The 17349-nt window shown below is 46.6% G+C and overlaps 1 protein-coding gene across 4 annotated transcripts in view; it reads right to left on the reverse strand.

The window, feature by feature from the left end:
• Positions 1-17349, reverse strand: part of LOC119163083 (atlastin-3) — a 211358-nt gene that overhangs the window by 160400 nt on the left and 33609 nt on the right. The gene's annotated exons all lie outside the window — the stretch shown is intronic.

A 17349-nucleotide genomic window follows, 5' to 3' on the forward strand; every position in this document is an offset into this window, starting at 1 on the left:
GTTGATTTCATATACATCGTTAGTAATATTTATAATTAAAAATACTCGCCTATTTATCTAAATGTCAACGAGGCAGAAGTGCGCATGTTCAAATGATACCTGTGTGTGACGCCTTCAGCATCATTATAATTGTGTGCTCAATTTTCCCTCTTTATGTAGAAAGACCCTGAAATCTACAAAATAACATGTGACAGTGCTCCAACCACAAGAGAAAGCAGCGCTTTCAAGTAGGCTTACTGCAAGCGACCGGTTTGCCTCTTTTCCATTGCCAAAGAGAGAATTCCACAGAATGCAAGGGTAGCGCCAAGAACATTTCCAAGCTCAAGCGCGAGCAACAATTGCCGGAACCTCTCAGGGATTTGTCTTTTTTTTCACTTTATTGAGCATCACTGCAGCTTGCATATCTCGCAGTCTACTGTTCTCTTTAATAAAGCGGCTAGAACACTGTTCTGAAGACTGCCTGACTGTCAGGAAAATATCGATGCGTTTGTTTGGACGACAAGTGGCAGATTCATATTTTTCTTGCTACGTTTACTTCATTGAAACTGTCCTTCTCCAAGCGAGCTCGTTTTAAAGCGCAGAATATATATATATATATATATATATATATATATATATATATATATATATATATATATATATATATCTGCCGATACTTTCGCAAGTATTCGAAAAAATATTTGTAATACAAAACATTGTCAAACAAAATGAAGCGCTTGCTGGCTTCTCGCTTGCAATGGAATTGCGCCAATACAAGATTTGAAAGCACCATAATATAAGCTCTTGATGGTATCTTGGTAGTATCTTGATAGTATGTTGATAGTGGGCACGGCAGCACTGCGAAAGCAATGTCGCCTAATATGCCGCTTCTGTTGCTCGAACAGGTTTTCTTCGTCAGCGCATCACTACAAGCTGGAGCATACAGCGCATGCGTGGCCGTAGCAGCTGCTGACAACGCTGTTATCAACCACGGGCACATCGTCGACGCTACCCTCGAGCGCAGACACCCTGGAACGCGCATAGAGCGGTTCTTCACGGGACCTATAAAGTTGGACCCCCTGCCAGCAGCGTTCAGTGGGCACGGCAGCACTGCGAAAGCAATGTCGCCTAATATGCCGCTTCTGTTGCTCGAACATGTCCGTTTCTACTCAGAATGCTGTCACAAAATTGACAACAGATTTGTTGTTGTGCTGCCGTGCCCAAGTGTACTGTTCTCTGAATTTTCCTCTTTGTGCCTGCTATTGTCTGGCGATGTTGAACTCAACCCAGGTCCTCATGTGAAAGTCCTCCTAAAGGAACTGTCTGAAGGTCAGAAGTCAATTAAGGCAGATCTGAGCACTCTAGGAGAAAGAATGACTAAAATAAAAGACGCCACTCAAAAAATCAAAGATCAGGGTAAAAAAATAGGCCCGATAACGAAAACCATCACGAACATTAACGTGACACTATCAAGACAAGAAGAAAGGCTATATTATTAAGCTTAAAGGATAGGAGTCGACGGATTAATCTTTTGGTCTTTGGGGTTGAAGAGGGCGAGGCAGAAACCACAGAAGACTTGGAACAAGCGGTACTGCAGGTCATTTTTGTTCGCACGCTTGGCGTCGAACTAAAAACAGTTGAACAGATCCACAGAATAGGCCAAAAAGGGGGCCCTTCGCCGCGTCCGGTCATTATGAAGTTATACGACTCCTGAGAGAAGTTAACATTTTACAAAAATTGCAAAAAGCTAAAAGGCAGCAGTATAAGAGTTGGGGACGACTTTTACCAGGAAACTCTAGCCAAGCGTAAGCTACTATGGGAATCAGGAAAAAAAGAAAAAGATGCAGGAAAACGCATGCGTTCGAATTACGATAAGTTGGTCATCGACTAAGACATGTATTCCTAGGACTACGACAAAAACTGCCGAGTTAAGCTTAAGCATACAAAGAAAAAACCACATCACTCTGACGACGATGACTGATGCCATTCGCAGTCAAGTGCATGCAGCCTTCGCTTAATTAATCTAAATGCTCGGAGCCTTATGAATAAAGTTAGTTACCTAGAATATATACTAGCAAGCTATAACCCACACGTAATCACCGTCACAGAAACGTGACTGCGACCGGAAATAGCGGATAGCGAAATTGTACCACCCGGCTACAAAATATTTAGAAAAGACCGCGATACACGAGGTGGTGGTGTGGCGATCCTACTTGCAGAAGATCTTGAAGCAATTGTTATGGAAGGAATACCCCACCATGAATGTGTATGGGTAGAAATAAAATTACGCAAAACTTCCCTTGTTTGGGGTGCCAATTACAGGCCTCCTGGCGCCCCTAGTTCATACCTAGAAAGTTTGCAGCAATACCTTGATGGTATTGCTACCCAGAATCGTAGAATGGTTATTGCGGGAGATTTCAATCTTCCTAGAATTAATTGGACCACATTCTTAACTAAATCGAAGGATGCAATACTCTGCCAACAGCTTTTAGACATGGCATTCAGCCATGACCTCACGCAGGTTATCACTGACAGTACACGTGAAACAGGGTATCCGCATTCCATACTGGATCTAGTTTTTATTGACGGGCGAATCGACACATACAACGTTGCAATTGAACATGGATCGTCGGACCACAAACTTGTTTCAGTTAAGATAAGCATTGATGGTGACTTGCCATGCAAAAAGAAAGCTTCAGGCATGTGCGCAACTTCAACAAGGCTGACGATACAAGCATAATTGATTACTTGTCGTTTTTCTTGGATGGGTTCAGTGAGAAAAGTGACGTCAATGAGATGTGGATAAGGTTTAAAGAAATTTTGACGCCATGTATCAACAAATTTGTGCCCTTGCAAAAAAAAACAAAATAAACAGAATTCTTGGATGAATAGGAAGATAATACATTTGAAGAGCGCCATTAACCGCCAGAGGCAAAAAGTAAACAAAGATCAATCCAAGATACGCAATTTATCAAGGCTTATGCGTGCTGAACTGAAAGAATCAAAAACAAAGTATTACGAAGAAATATTGCCCACATTTATGAAATCTTCCTCCCATCGTTTTTGGCGTCACTTGTCTCCGAAAGAACACAACTCAAGACGCGTGCATTCTCTTGTTGTCAATGATGAATTGGTGACAGACTGCTCTTCCATCGCTTACCTACACAACAGATTTTTCCAGTCAGTGTTTACTGCTTGTCGTGATATTGTTAATGCATCCACGTCACTTCATTCTCAGTTGTATTATGCCTGACGTTCAGATCACTTATGAAGGCATCGTATCATTATTGCTGAACATAAACGTGAAAAAGTCGATCGGACCAGATGGCATACCAAATGATTTACTGCGAAGGTATGCGCAATGGGTTGCGCACTATTTATACATAATATATAATGCCTCAATAGAGCAAAAGCGTGTCGCAGACGACTGGCTTCTGACGAAGGTCGTGCCAACGCATAAGGGTGGGGACCAACAAAAGGTGGAAAATTACTGTCCAACTTCCCTCACCTGTGTATGCTGCAAGCTTTTAGAGCATATTATATCCAAAGCTATGTACACGTATCTTGAGGGCACAAAAACATTTCTTCTTAATCAGCATGGTTTTCGGCAGAATTTATTCACTGTAACCCAATTAATAGAAACAGTCGATGACTTCACGCGTGCCCTAAAAAATAGTGTTCAGACTGACGCAATATGTCTTGACGTCTCCAAAGCTTTTGACAAGGTTCCTCATAGGGAGTTAATTAATAAGTTAGCTCACCTAGGCATAAATTATTACATAATATAGTGGATAAGTGCGTACCTGACAGGCAGAACACAATATGTAGAATTAAACGGCTTCAAATCTGAGTTATGAAGCGTTACCTCAGGGGTACCGCAAGGTTCAGTTTTAGGACCGATATTATTCTTAACTTGCATAAATGACATTTTATGCGGCATAGATAGAAGTACTGCAGTGCGACGTTTTGCAGACGACTGCCTAATTTATAAAGAAATACACAATGAAGCTGACCAAGAAACGTTTAATGATATTCTTGATGCTGTCAGTAATTGGTGCACTGAATCTAAAATGGAAATAAATCAAACTAAAACAGTTGCTTTAGTTGCGTCACAAACAACAGTAATTGTTTGCGTCACAAACAAAAGTAAGTGTGTCTTCTATTCCAATTACACTCCATGTTCTACCCGCCAGTCTACCGTCAACGAAATAAAATATTTAGGTGTAACACTATCCAGTAATCTAAACTGGAGGACCCATTTGGAAAAAAATTGTGCGGTGGCGGAAAGAAAACTATGGTACTTGCGAAGAAAATTAAGACTTGCTACGACTCCCGTTAAGCCAGCAGCATATCTTACGTATATTCGGCCAACATTGGAATATGCCAGCATTGTGTGGGATCCCTCGGAAATCGGCCTCATTAATATTCTAGAAAGAGTACAAAGGCAAGCTGCCAGGTTTATTCTTTCAAAGTACTCCTCGACTGAGTCCGTAACAGAAATGCTACGCTCTCTTCAACTGCCCACTTTCGCTGAACGACGGCAATTGGCAAGGATGAAGTTCTTATTTTTATTCTCAAAGTATAAATTAATCATAAACACAACAAAATACTTAACGCCACGCCGCGGAAGAAACCTAAGAAGTGTAAACGATAACACATACGAAGTGCCACGACAGCGTGTCAATGTATATGTGAATTCATTTTTTCCAAAAACAATTCGTCAGTGGAATGCTTTGCCATTACCACTGGTTCATTGTGATTCATTAGAAGAGTTCGAGGAAGGGCTCAATGATATTTTTCTGTAAGCATGGTCTACTATGTTAATTTATTGCAATTTATTTGTATACTTACTACGACTGCACTGTTTTTCCTTCAGTCTCAAAGCCGGTGTTTCTTATGTCAAGTAACATTTCTAAGTTCAAGTGTTGCTGTTTAAATTGCTGTAAGATTTGAATGTATTGATGTCTGACATTGTTAGTATGCCCCACCCCTGTAACAGCCGAAAGGCTAACAGTATTTGGAAAATAAATAGTATTTTGGTTGTAGCACAATAAAAGCTCTTGATTAGGAACCGGTTGTAATGAATTTAGGCAGATTAAGAGAGGATCTGTACATTAAAATACGCTTTATATTATGCCTAAAATAATCTCTTTCACGTAGACTTTGTCGCTCGGAGGTAATTGCGTTCCTGCGGCTTTGCTCCCTGGCTCGGCCTTCTGGAATTGTAAGCACACGGCACTGGCATAAGCAGTGCATAGTGACTGTGAAATCACGTGCCTAAAACAAGATAAGCCCCTCAGAAAGCAATATGATCCTCGGCAAAACTGGCATAATAAAACTAAGTAATCACCAGCACAAATTTGGTGGTAGTGGTAAAGTTACGTCGTGTTTTAGTGGCTAAGCTCCTTAAGCCAAGGGCCGTGCTCTCCAATGTATATATGTAGTACTCGTAGTAGTAGTAGTAGTATAGTAGTAGTGGTAGTAGTAGTAGTAGTAGTGGTAGTAGCAGTAGCAGCAGTGGTAGTAGTCGTAGGCGGTAGTTGGAGTGTTCACTAGATAGACGGACGGACGGACAAACAGACAAGCAGACGCAAGGACAGACAGACACATGCGTGGACGGACCGGGCACGCAGGGTCGCATGGACGGACGCATGAACGAATGGACGCACTCACGGCCGCGCAGACGGATGGAAGCGTGAACGAACGAATGGACTAAAGCACGGACGGGGTGATGGACGCCTCGCCCCACTGATCGTCATTCACTCCGTGGATATGCTCCGATATATTTTTTTGGCGGGTTGGCAGACTCTAGAAACGGGAAATTTTCGATGGAATTTCGGGATGCCTGCTTGTTCACTCATGCACCATAGCTCATCGAACATGTACATACACCGATAAAAGCTCACCAGTGCTTTAAATCCTCTAAAATTGAGCAGTTAAACGCTTTCACAGCCTACGATGCACGCGCTCCAAATGTAGACGCTCTTGATATTATCAGTACAAAGTGACTACAGCGCCGTCACGTCTGTCACCCACCGGAGAATGAATGAAAAAGTGGCTTGGCCACCTGGTTCATTTCACTGCGCCCTTCTAGTACTGTAGTTAAGGTGCATTCACACTTGAGAAGTGAAACTAAAATAAAACCCCACAGCGGCCAGAAAACCACGACCGCGCACGTCGAGAATGTTCACATACGTTCTGCCCATGACACCGCCACTGTTTTCGCTATCTCGTGAATGATTGCAAATTTGCCTGCTTTCTGAGCAATAAATTGCGTAGCAAATGCTAGTTATTCACGCTGTCACGTAGTTTATTCACGTACAGACCTACTGGAAGGCCGAGGAATGCCAGTAGAGCGAGGAACGTCAACAGCCCGAAAATACAAACAAGCGCATGCTTGGGGCGCACGTCTGCACCAACGCTGTGGCTCTCCGCTTCTCGCTGCTTCGTCGTCGTTCGCATAGTTCCCTACATTGGCCCCCGGTGAATAGCGCAGCCAACCTGGCGAGCTAAGGCGTAGTCAATATAGTGGGGTCGTAATACGGCTTCAGGCGACTCACATGCACAATTTCTCGGCTACGACGGCGTAAGTCATCAGACTGTGTCAAAGGCTCAATCTCATAATTGACTGGTGACGTACAGGCGAGAATGCGGTAAGGCCCGTGGTATCAAGCCAGAAATTTCTACAAAAGGCCAGGAGTACTCGATGAAATCCAGAACCAAACGAGAGCACCAGTCGTGAAAGTAGAGAAATGTCGGTCGGTGTCATGCCGTAGCTTCTGGTGGCCTTGGTCCTCGGTTGTCAGTGAACGGGCCAATCGTCTGCAATCTTCTGCGTACCTTGCAACAACAGAAATTGCAGTGCACTCAGAGGAGTCGGGCGTGTGTGGGAGGATAGTGTCCAGCGTGCACGATGGTTCGCGTCCGTACAACAGATAGAAAGGGGAAAACCCTCTTGTCGCGTGCGTAGCGGTGTTATGCGCATACGTGACGAATGTAAGGGCATTGTCCCAATTGGTCTGGTCTGAAGCTGTGTACATCGTCAACATATCACCGAGAGTGCGATTAAATTGTTCTGTGAGGTCATTCGTCTGCGGGTGATATGCTGTCGTCATGCGATGAACCATGTTGAACTGAGCGAGCAAGGCTTGAATGACGTCAGACAAGAAAACACGCCCCCGGTCGCTCAAAAGTTCGCTGGGAGCACCATGGCGAAGAACAAAGTTGCGCAAGATGAAAAACGCTACTTCCCTCTTGGTTGCAGTGGGTAGTGCTGCCGTCTCCGCGTGACGTGTGAGGTGTTCCACGCCGACAATTATCCACCTCTTTCCAGAAGACAACGTGGGAAGTGGTCCGCATAAGTCGATACTAACGTGGTCAAATGGACGCGCTGGACGAGGCAGAGGCTGAAGTGTACCAGCAGGGCGTTGAGGTGGGGCTTTACGTCACTGGCATGCAGTACAAGCACGTACGTACTTGCGAACAATTGTGTACATGCCGCGCCAGTAGTACCACTGACATCGACGGTTGTACGTTTTGAGAGCGCCGGCGTGAGCGCTTTGCGGGCCGTTGTGGAAAGCAGTACAGATTTCCGAGCGCATGTGGTTGGGTATCACTAACAGCCACCTCCGACCTTCAGACGTGTAATTCCGTCGATAGAGGAGGTCGTCTCGAATAGCGAAATGTGTGGCTTGACGGCGGATAGTTCTTGAGACCAAATTAGCTAACGGATCAGTCAGAAAGGCAAGGAGTTGGGAAATCCACTCATCTTTGCGTTGTTCCAATGTCATGTCTGCAAAGTCGATTGGTGTTATGACAGCTGAAGAAGGTGTCAAGGAGGGTGGGTCAACCGGTAGCAGCGAGCGGGATAGCGCATCAGCGTCGTAGTGCTTGCGGCCGGATCGGTATACAACACGAATGTCGTATTACTGTAGGCGAAGCGCCCAACGACCAAGGCACCCCGACGGGTCTTTGAGCCATGATAGCCAGCATAGAGAGTGGTGATCCATGACGACTTCAAAAGGGCGGCCATAAAGGTACGGGGGAACTTCGCCAACGCCGAGACAATTGCGAGGCACTCTTTCTCAGTGACGGAATAATTCCACTCAGCTTTCTTGAGGGTTCGACTCGCGTAAGCGACCACGTATCCTTGGTATACTGGTTTTCGTAGAGCCAACCCAGCACCAAGACCGACACCACTGGCGTCGGTGTGGACCTCCGTAGGCGCATCGTGGTCAAATTGACGTAGTATTGGAGATGATAATAATAACCGCCGAAGCGTGGTGAAGGATTTGTCACACTCTTTCGACCAAGCAAAAATGCCTTTGGAAGTTGTCAACAGGTTGGTAAGAGGCGCGATGATGGAAGAGAAGTTGCGCACAAATCGACGAAAGTATGAGCACAGGTCGATAAAACTTTGAAGCGTCTTGATGAAATTGGGCTTCGGATAGTCGGCCACGGAACGGAGTTTCACTGGATCCGGGAGAACACCCTCTTTGCAGAAAATGTTATCCAGTATATTGAGGTGACGTGCGGCAAATTGGCAATTCCTAATGTAAAGGTGAAGGCCAGCAGGGGTGAGGCATGTGAGAATAGCACGAAAACGAACAAGGTGAGTCAAAAAGTCGCGAGAAAAAACGACGATGTCGTCTAGGTAGCAGAGGCACGTGTTCCACTTGTAGCCGCGAAGGATGGTGTCCATCATCCGTTCGAAGGTAGCTGGGGCATTGCAGAGTCCAAACGGCATGACGTTAAACTCATACAGCCCATCTGGTGTTACAAATGCAGTCTTCGATCGGTCAGGATCAGCCATTGCAACTTGCCAATATCCTGAGCGTAAATCTAAAGAGGAGAAATATTCTGCTCCTTGCAAGCAATCGAGAGCATCGTCAATGCGTGGCAACGGGTACAGATCCTTTCGAGTGACCTTATTGGGCCAGCGGTAGTCGACACAGAATCAGATAGACCCATTCTTTTTGCGCAAAAGTACAACAGGGGACGACCAAGAGCTCTGCAATGGCTGGATGACGCCATGCTTGAGCATATCGTCGACGTGTTTGTTGATAATACGGTGCTCTTCCGCTGAAACTTGTTATGGTCGTTGGCGTAAGGGAGCATGAGTACCGTGGTCAATGTGGTGCGTGATGTTCGCTGTGCGACCCAAAGATGGTTGAGCGCAATCGAAGGCAGAACGGAACTCTCGAAGAAGGGACAAGAGTTCGCGTCTTTGTGTCGGCGATAGCTCAGCGGCAACAGAGGGCTGGAATGAGTCTGGCGCGGGCAGTGTGGCCACAGGTGCCGTCATAGCATTGAGCTGGAGGTCAGGTGGGTGTTCAGCAAACTCCAGAGGGCTCAAGAGGTCAACTTCTTCTATGTTACCCAAACATTCTCCGCGAAGTATGGTAACTGGCGACGATAGCGGGTTCGCAACGAGCATGGCGGTAGCAACGGATTCCATGGTGAGCATGGCAAAGGGCAGGTGTAGACTACGGCGGCGGGTAAATACGTCAGACGGAGTGAACAAAACAGTTCAGGCAGGAGCAGCCGTACAGGTCAGGGCTACAAGGTTGGATGTTCTCGGTGCTATTTCTGTGTCTGCAACAGCGACAAGTTTGTAAGCTTCAGAAAGAGAATCTACCAAACAAGAGCTTGGTAGCGGTGTAAGGGCAACATTTGCACTTGAGCAATCCATGACGACCCGATGACGCGAAAGAAAGTCCCATTCAAGAATGAATTCGTGGGAGCATGATGCCAGCACGAAAAATTCAATGCGTAATGCTCACCTTGGATAATGACACGTGCAGTGCACACAGCTGTAGGTTCTATGCACTGCGAGGGTGCCGTGCGGAGCATCAGGCCCGAGAGAGGCGTCATCACCTTTTTCAACTTGCGGCATAAGCTCTCACAGATTACGGAAACGGCGGCCTCTGTGTCGATAAGCCCTTGTTCGGTGGTCCCCTCAACATTGACGTCGAAAACATTTTGCAGCGAAAAAGATGGACACCTTAAGCAGTTCGAATTACATGCAGCTGTATACAGTTAGAATTGTATGCAGCTTCCGCGGGCTCATGGGTCAGTGGCAGCAGTGACAGCTAGCACGCTGCCTCTACGCGGACGAAGTCCTTGATTGTCAAAAGCAGCGGCTGCTGATCGGTAGGATGGGCAGCTAGGTGCAAGCTTGCGAGCGTGTCTGGCGTCGTGGGGGCTTGACGAGCAATTACGCGCTGCCTACGCAACTCATCAAAGCTCTGACAGAGGGAAACGAGCACAGCGATTGTGGGGGGATTTCTCGCGAGCAATATCTGAAAGGCGCCGCCGTCAATGCCTTTCAAAATGTGCCTGATTTTTTCGTCCTCAGGCATGGTAGAGTTGACGTGGTTCCATAGGTGCAACACATCTTCAATGTAGCACGTGTAGGTCTCGCATTGTGACGTAAACGCTGCTCAGCTTGAAGCTTGCGTGCCGCAGGTCGTCCAAAGACGTCCGTAATAGCAGTCTTGAATGCAGACCACGTAGGAATGTCAGCTGCGTGGTTATTAAACCATAGTTGCGCGGTGTCTGCAAGGTAGAACGTGACGTAACCCAGCTTACTTGGGTCGTCCCATTTGTTACTTGCGCCGACTTTGTCATACCTCGCCAACTAATCTTTGACGTCCGACTCAGTGGAGCCCGTGAAGATAGGAGGATCTCGTTGAGAATACACGGCGCCGCAAGCGACATGGTCGGTCGAAGGTCCCAAATGGAGAGGCGTCTCCGTGGTCAAGGTCGTGTCACGTAAAAGGGGAAGCTTACGGGAGCGAAGTTTCAGGTTTGTACGGGAGTCCACACACCTCCACCAGATGTCACGTAGTTTATTTACATACAGAGCTACTGGAAAGGCCGAGGAACGCCAGAAGAGCGAGGAACGTCAACAGGCCAGAAATACAAACAAGCGCAAGCTCGGGGCGTGCGTGTGCACCAACGCTGTGGCTTGCCGTTTCAGGCTGCCTCGTCGTCGTTCGCATATTACCTTACAACGCAAATAACTGAAAAGAAACAGCTCGCACCTTTCAAACGTTGTTTCGGGAGAGTCAGCAGAAAGGACACGAAAGAACGCACTGGCAGTGGCAGTGGCGGATTCAGTAGGCTTTACACAAACGTGAGACAAGTTGAGGCATGCCGTCTGGTTGCTGCTGCACCGTCTAATTCCAGAGTTCCCGCTGATAGTAATCCAAACCAGGCTCTCGATAAACGTGCCCTCGTTGAGGCCGTAGAGTTTCGTCGTGCTGCACTGGTAGTTTGCGATTCAAGCTGATGTGAGCATCCATTTACGCCTTTGCCTCCTTGTTGATCTGCGGCCGGCTGGTTAGAACACGTTGTTCTATTCTAGCGCAGCCACAGCCGTGAAGCAGAAACCAGATCTGCTGTCGCGTGGCTGGAAAATTAGTCTTGAACCAATTTCCGCACGCCGGCGGCGTGGCGTAGCTTTCCGGCTGCTTTGGCGGCGAAACTAACAAGTTTCCGAAGAGTCTCACCGCTTTCTCTCTCTTTGAGGCCAAGAGTGAACGCGCTGTTATGGGAGCTGCGATTGCAGTTATACTATTCAGGGAGGGAACAAACACTAATAATGAAACACCAAGTTAAATTCAAAGTCGAACCAATCACTATTTTTTACATACGACATTTTTTCCCAATTATACTATGTATGCGTAATGAGTAAAGCATTGATGACAGTGTTTTATAATTACAAAAAATATTTTTTCCAGTGCCCTCTAATCAATTCAGCATTTGCACTAGACTGAAAGGCACGCTCATCAAATTCATCTGGGATCATACACCCACTCACGTGTTTGAGTATTCCGCACTAGCTCGCATTGACTGATTGATATGTGGGGTGTGACGTCCAAAAACCACCACCTGATTATGAGAGACGCCGTAGTGGAGGGCTCCGGAAATTTCGACCACCTGGGGTTCTTTAACGTGCACCCAAATCTGAGCACACGGGCCTACAACATTTCCGCCTCCATCGGAAATGCAGCCGCCGCAGCCGGGATGCACTAGCTCGCGTTGTCTTCTGTGCTTAAAATTGTGAGATGCATCTTATCGTTCTTGAACCTTATGAGTGCATTGCACCGCGGGCAGCCGAACGATGCGGATTACATGTAACGCCGAGTGCTTTCATAGGTACGTGCGAAAACGATGTGCTGCGCGAGGATGCAGTGGCGAAAAACGAACGCCTGGTGACCCATGTCGTCTAGATAAGAAACAAGGGCAATGATTCTAAATGCATTGTTCGCTGAGCTTTCATCCATCACTATTCCTGTAGCCCAATTTTCTTCATCAGTATCCAGCACCTGCTATTGTTCGCGTTAACGGTGAGCAGATCACCAAGTTGTCTATCACGCTTTAATTCGCATGTCTACAGTCGCATACGTAGCGGTTATTTATCGGAGCATAATGCAAAAAGAAACCATAACGCAAGTAGTGTCTGCAGATTTTATTGTGTAGATTACCATGCGTTCCGTGGGATAAAATTCAGTTATTGTGACCATTAAATACAACTAAAATATGATATATTTGGCATTTCTAGGTGCCATTTTTCCCTCCTAAAACATAATAATTGATTGATTTGTGGGGTTTAACGTTCCAAAACCACCATATGATTATGAGAGACGCCATAGTGGAGGGCTTCGGAAATTTTGACCAGCTGGGGTTCTTTAACGTTCACCCAAATCTGAGCACACGGGCCTACGACATTTCCGCCTCCATCGGAAATGCAGCCGCCGCAGCCGAGATTTGAACCCGCGACCTGCTGGTCAGCAGCCGAGTACCTTAGCCACAAGTCCGCCGCGGCGCGGCTTAAAACATAGCAACACAAGCATTGTGCATGCTGAGAACCTGCGTATGTGTGAAACAAATAAGCAACTGTGCAGCTATGAAAACATACGCTGTTCGTTGCTTTATTTCATCTGCGGAAATTACCATGAACGCCGAATAAGAGTTTGAAGAAAAGTTTTCTTGTAAAACTAACGCAAAATGAATGGTAGTATGCTTAAACATCACTATCTAGTCATGAGTTGGTATCACATTGGCTGGCGTCAACTTGAAGCACATTTGCGCAGTACTCGTCGGCGATCGTCTCAACGCGAGTCTTTTGAGATCACAGGGATGAAACAGAGATGCACAAAGATGTGCAAATGACCATTCGCCATTTTCTGAACGTATAAACATTTTTTTTTCGCGGGTGCCGCCATCTTGCTAGCGGGTGGCCCTTTTCTGGTTTGGCAACTCATCTGGGATGCAGAAGCTCGCTGTTTGCATAGGAGGTAAGCGTGCGGCTACAAGTTATCGTTATTTTTCAGTTTTTGTGGGCTGAACCTAAACTGCAGTGATGCAAGTTCTTTAGAAAATGAGTCTATGAGACGTTTTTGACAAGGTTAGAAGTCGTTGAGTGTCAAGTGTTTTATTATACAGTGCCGTGAACAAGACCGCCTCTGTTAATGCAGTATATTCAGACCACCGACTTTCTGCTTGCAGCCCCGCTGCGGTGGTCTATTGGCTAAGGTACTCGGTTGCTGACCCGCAGTTCGCGGAATCGAATGCCGGCTGCGGCGGCTGCATTTCCGATGGAGGTGGAACTGTTGTGGGCCCATGGGCTCAGATTTGAAGGCACGTTAAAGAACCCCAGGTGGTCGTAATCTCCGGAGCCATCCACTACAGCGTCTCTCATGATAGTTTTGCGGCGTTAAACCCCACAAATCAATCATCAACTTTCTGCTTGACGAAGGCACAATAGTTTCAAGTTTTCCTTATCCAGAATGAGCAACGACACTTCGAGAGCATAGCAAATATGTTTCTTGAGCTGTAGTCATCCGCTTTTCCAACGACATTTCTTTACGCCACGCCGTCGTAAGGGCTACCACTCTTGCATAAACCCGTACGTAAGAGTGTAGTGGTTTGTCTTCATTTTGTTGCATTGATGTTTTTTTTGTTAACTGCACACGACCTGTTGTCTAAAATGTTTCTCAACTCTGAAATAGTGACTGTGTCATACTCGCTCCTTTGTTTTTACAGGCGTGCACTTGAATACATCTCTCACACCAAACGAACGACGCTGTGCCTGCGCGTCCCCTTTTTCATCTTCTTTTCTTTTAATCGCGATATTTGAGTAACTGTCGCTGCCGCGATACTTTGACGTGCGATAGAGATAAATATTACGTGGGGCTGTGTATCGGGGAAATATTGTCATCGTTGGAATACCTGAAGGCTGCGTACCTTCCGTTCAAGGTCGAGGTTGATCCTCAGTGTCGAAGATGTTGCAGTTCGTTCTTCTGAGACGAAGTGCTCTGAACATACCCGAGTACCCGCGGAATGCACACAATTCTTTCTGACTATGTCAGCACGCCCTAGAAGCCACTGCTTTTTGTCAGCAGGAAAACTGTGCAACATCCAAAGTCCACAGACACAAAACCTCTGCGTCTGGTGATTCACTTGTCATATTTCTTTCAACAGTGGTTTTCTTTGTAGTAGTTACTGCACCGAAAAACAGCTCAATGGTTCCTTAATTGCCCATTCTTGGCCATCATAGCAATTATGGAAGAGTGGATGGATCAAAAAGTTTATTGGAGCCCTGAAGGTTTCCAGCCTGGCTTTATAAGGGTATGATCGCGGGCCGCTCCCACGTATGGACAGGGAGGCCTAGCCTCACCGCCGCATCGTGGGCCTTCTGGACAGCTTTGAGTTGTATGAGGACTATGCTTGTGAGCATTAAATGACAGGCGTTTTCGGGAAATTCTCAATTTTTTTACTTGTAAAAAGGGGCACATCCAGAGCATGGGAATAAAATCACTGCGATTGTGGTAGTACGGACAAAGTTCTGAAAAGACGGCTACAGGTTACAAGGCTGCTGATCCGCAGGTCGCGGGATTGAATCCAGGCTATGGCAACTGCATTTCCGATGAAGGCGGAAATGTAGATTTGTGTGCTCAGATTTGGGTGCACGTTAAAGAACCATAGGTGGCCGAAATTTCTGGAGTCCTCCACTACATCGAGGGACGACGACGAAGTGTCTTTTTCATAGAACGTTTGTACCCTTGTCTCAAATTTTCTATTTGTTTTTCCGCGAATTCTGGGAGCTACCGCTCCCTCTTCGTGAGAATGGGTGAAGAAGCCTCTCAGGTTTTTCCAGGTGGACAACCGCTACGTCCAGCAGCGGCTAGGAAACGTGGGACCACCTCAAGCGGCACAGACAGCGAGGCATCGGAGATCTACTGCGACGGCTTCGAGTCATTGAATGATGACTACACAGTCGTCATGGGCCGCATTGAAAAAAGAAGACTGCTACGAACATTGTCGACGGCGTGTTTATCCACTGTGCAGGCAACCGCGCAGCGTTGGCCGCACACTATACTCTTCATGGCTGTGGACCTTTCAGCCAACCAACGGTGGCTTATCAGGCGTGTTCTCTCTGCATATATCAAAGGACTTGCTCCAAATGAGAATAAAGACGTGAGGATCAACTCACGAAAGAATTTTCTGGCAGTTGATGTTCTACACCGTATTGCGCTGCAAAGCCTGCATAATATCTCGGAAATCGACAGAGTCACAGTTAAATCAGCGATCCCCAATGACTGTAAGGGCAGTGTTGGCGTCATTTATGACGTGAGAATTTCCATTCCCGCTGGTGATTTTCCAATCTTGATAAAGCGAACTACAGACGACATCCTCATCAAGCACATCGCAAGGCTCGGTCAGTCACGTTGCCTGAAGAATGTTTTTTAGGGAGACAGTCTTCCACCACATGTCAAAGTTGGCCACGTTCACCACCAGGTCCGTCCATACATAACGAAGCCCCTACAATGCTACAGATGTTTCAAGATGGCACATGTAAAAGGAGTATGTACCAGCAATGTTGCGTGCCCGAGGTGTGGCGAACCTCATTCAGAAGACACCTGCCATGCAACTGCGTTCAAATACTCGAACTGCCACAGCGCTCATAAAGCGTCGTCTAAAGATTGCTTGCGAGTGCGAACTGAACGCGCGGTGCTGAAACGCATCGTGCGCGACAGTTCAATGCACAGAGACAGCGCTGCAACCGTCAGGCGACGTCGACGTCGCCGCAGAAGATATTAAGAAAACGCGACAACTGCTGATAAAAACACGTCATCTCAAGCAAAACTATTTGGCCCCCCATAATCAAGCTCTGCAAAGACGGATACACCGAAAACAAAAGCAGGGTCAACACTCCCACCTCGCGAAGAGTGACCATCCATTCCACGAACACAGCCTGATTCAGAGGTGCATCGAATCCTGCCAACCTCGATGCCCTCAGAAACCACTGATGCAAAGAATACTAAGCATCGCCAGGTCATTAACATGTTGCAGATTCTTATGAGCACAATGTGTATGCTCCTAAGCAACATGAACACCCCGTCAGTGTATGGATAACCTCCCTGTCCTTCCTCTTTCAATCCTCCTCCTCATTCTTCGTGAGTGCAGAGCGCACTCCAGGTGCTGTGCACTTTGAGTCAGGTGCTTGCAGCTTTAAGGTAAAACTATGGCCCCCAACATGTTATCCTTTCGAGAGGAGGTCAAGAACGCATCTGCGCTTCAGTGGAATTCCAGAGGGCTTAGGGTGCGTATGTCCGAGTTTTCGCAATGTGTATTCATGAACAAGATTTTCATAATTGTAATTAGTGAACCAAACCTGTCAGCTCGAATGAGACTGTCTGGATATGAGTGCTTCATGTCTTCCGTCCACGAAGAGCACAGCAAGGTTGTTGTGTTCATACGGTGCGACTTAGCTTATGTTCATCACCCTGTACCCCCTGAAGAAGAAAACCAGTACATTTGCGTAACCTTAAAAGCAAGACGACCACATTCACAATCATCGGAGCCTACTCACCTCCATCAAGTCGTCTAGAGCGCAAGTGTTTGAGCGGAATGTCGAAGTCAACTCTCCCGCCATGGATGATAACTGGTGACTTCAATGTCCACCACTACTTATGGGGAAGCTCTAGGGTCAACACTAGAGGTAGGACAGTGCCTTTTGCTTCTGAATGTGAACTTATCCTCGTGATTGACCACTAGTGTCTTTTGCTTCTGAATGTGAACTTATCCTCGTGAAGCCCTACTTATCTGCCTGGATCGGTCTATAGTAGTTGCTTGGATCTCACTTTTGTCTCAGCTCGTTCGCCAGAACAGTGCACTTTTTTCGTATTTGGAAACAAGGGGTAGTGACCACATTCCAACATACCTGGAGATTGATGGCCTTCCGGATCTCAAGTTCTACAGAGCCGTCCAGTGCACCAATTTTCAGAAATACAAGTTAATCATGGAAGACTATGTTGGCGACTCACCCTTCAACCTAGAGGACGCAATAAAGAGTGTCCT

The sequence above is a fragment of the Rhipicephalus microplus genome, chromosome 9, assembly GCF_043290135.1.
Source record: "Rhipicephalus microplus isolate Deutch F79 chromosome 9, USDA_Rmic, whole genome shotgun sequence".
NCBI lineage: Eukaryota > Metazoa > Arthropoda > Arachnida > Ixodida > Ixodidae > Rhipicephalus > Rhipicephalus microplus.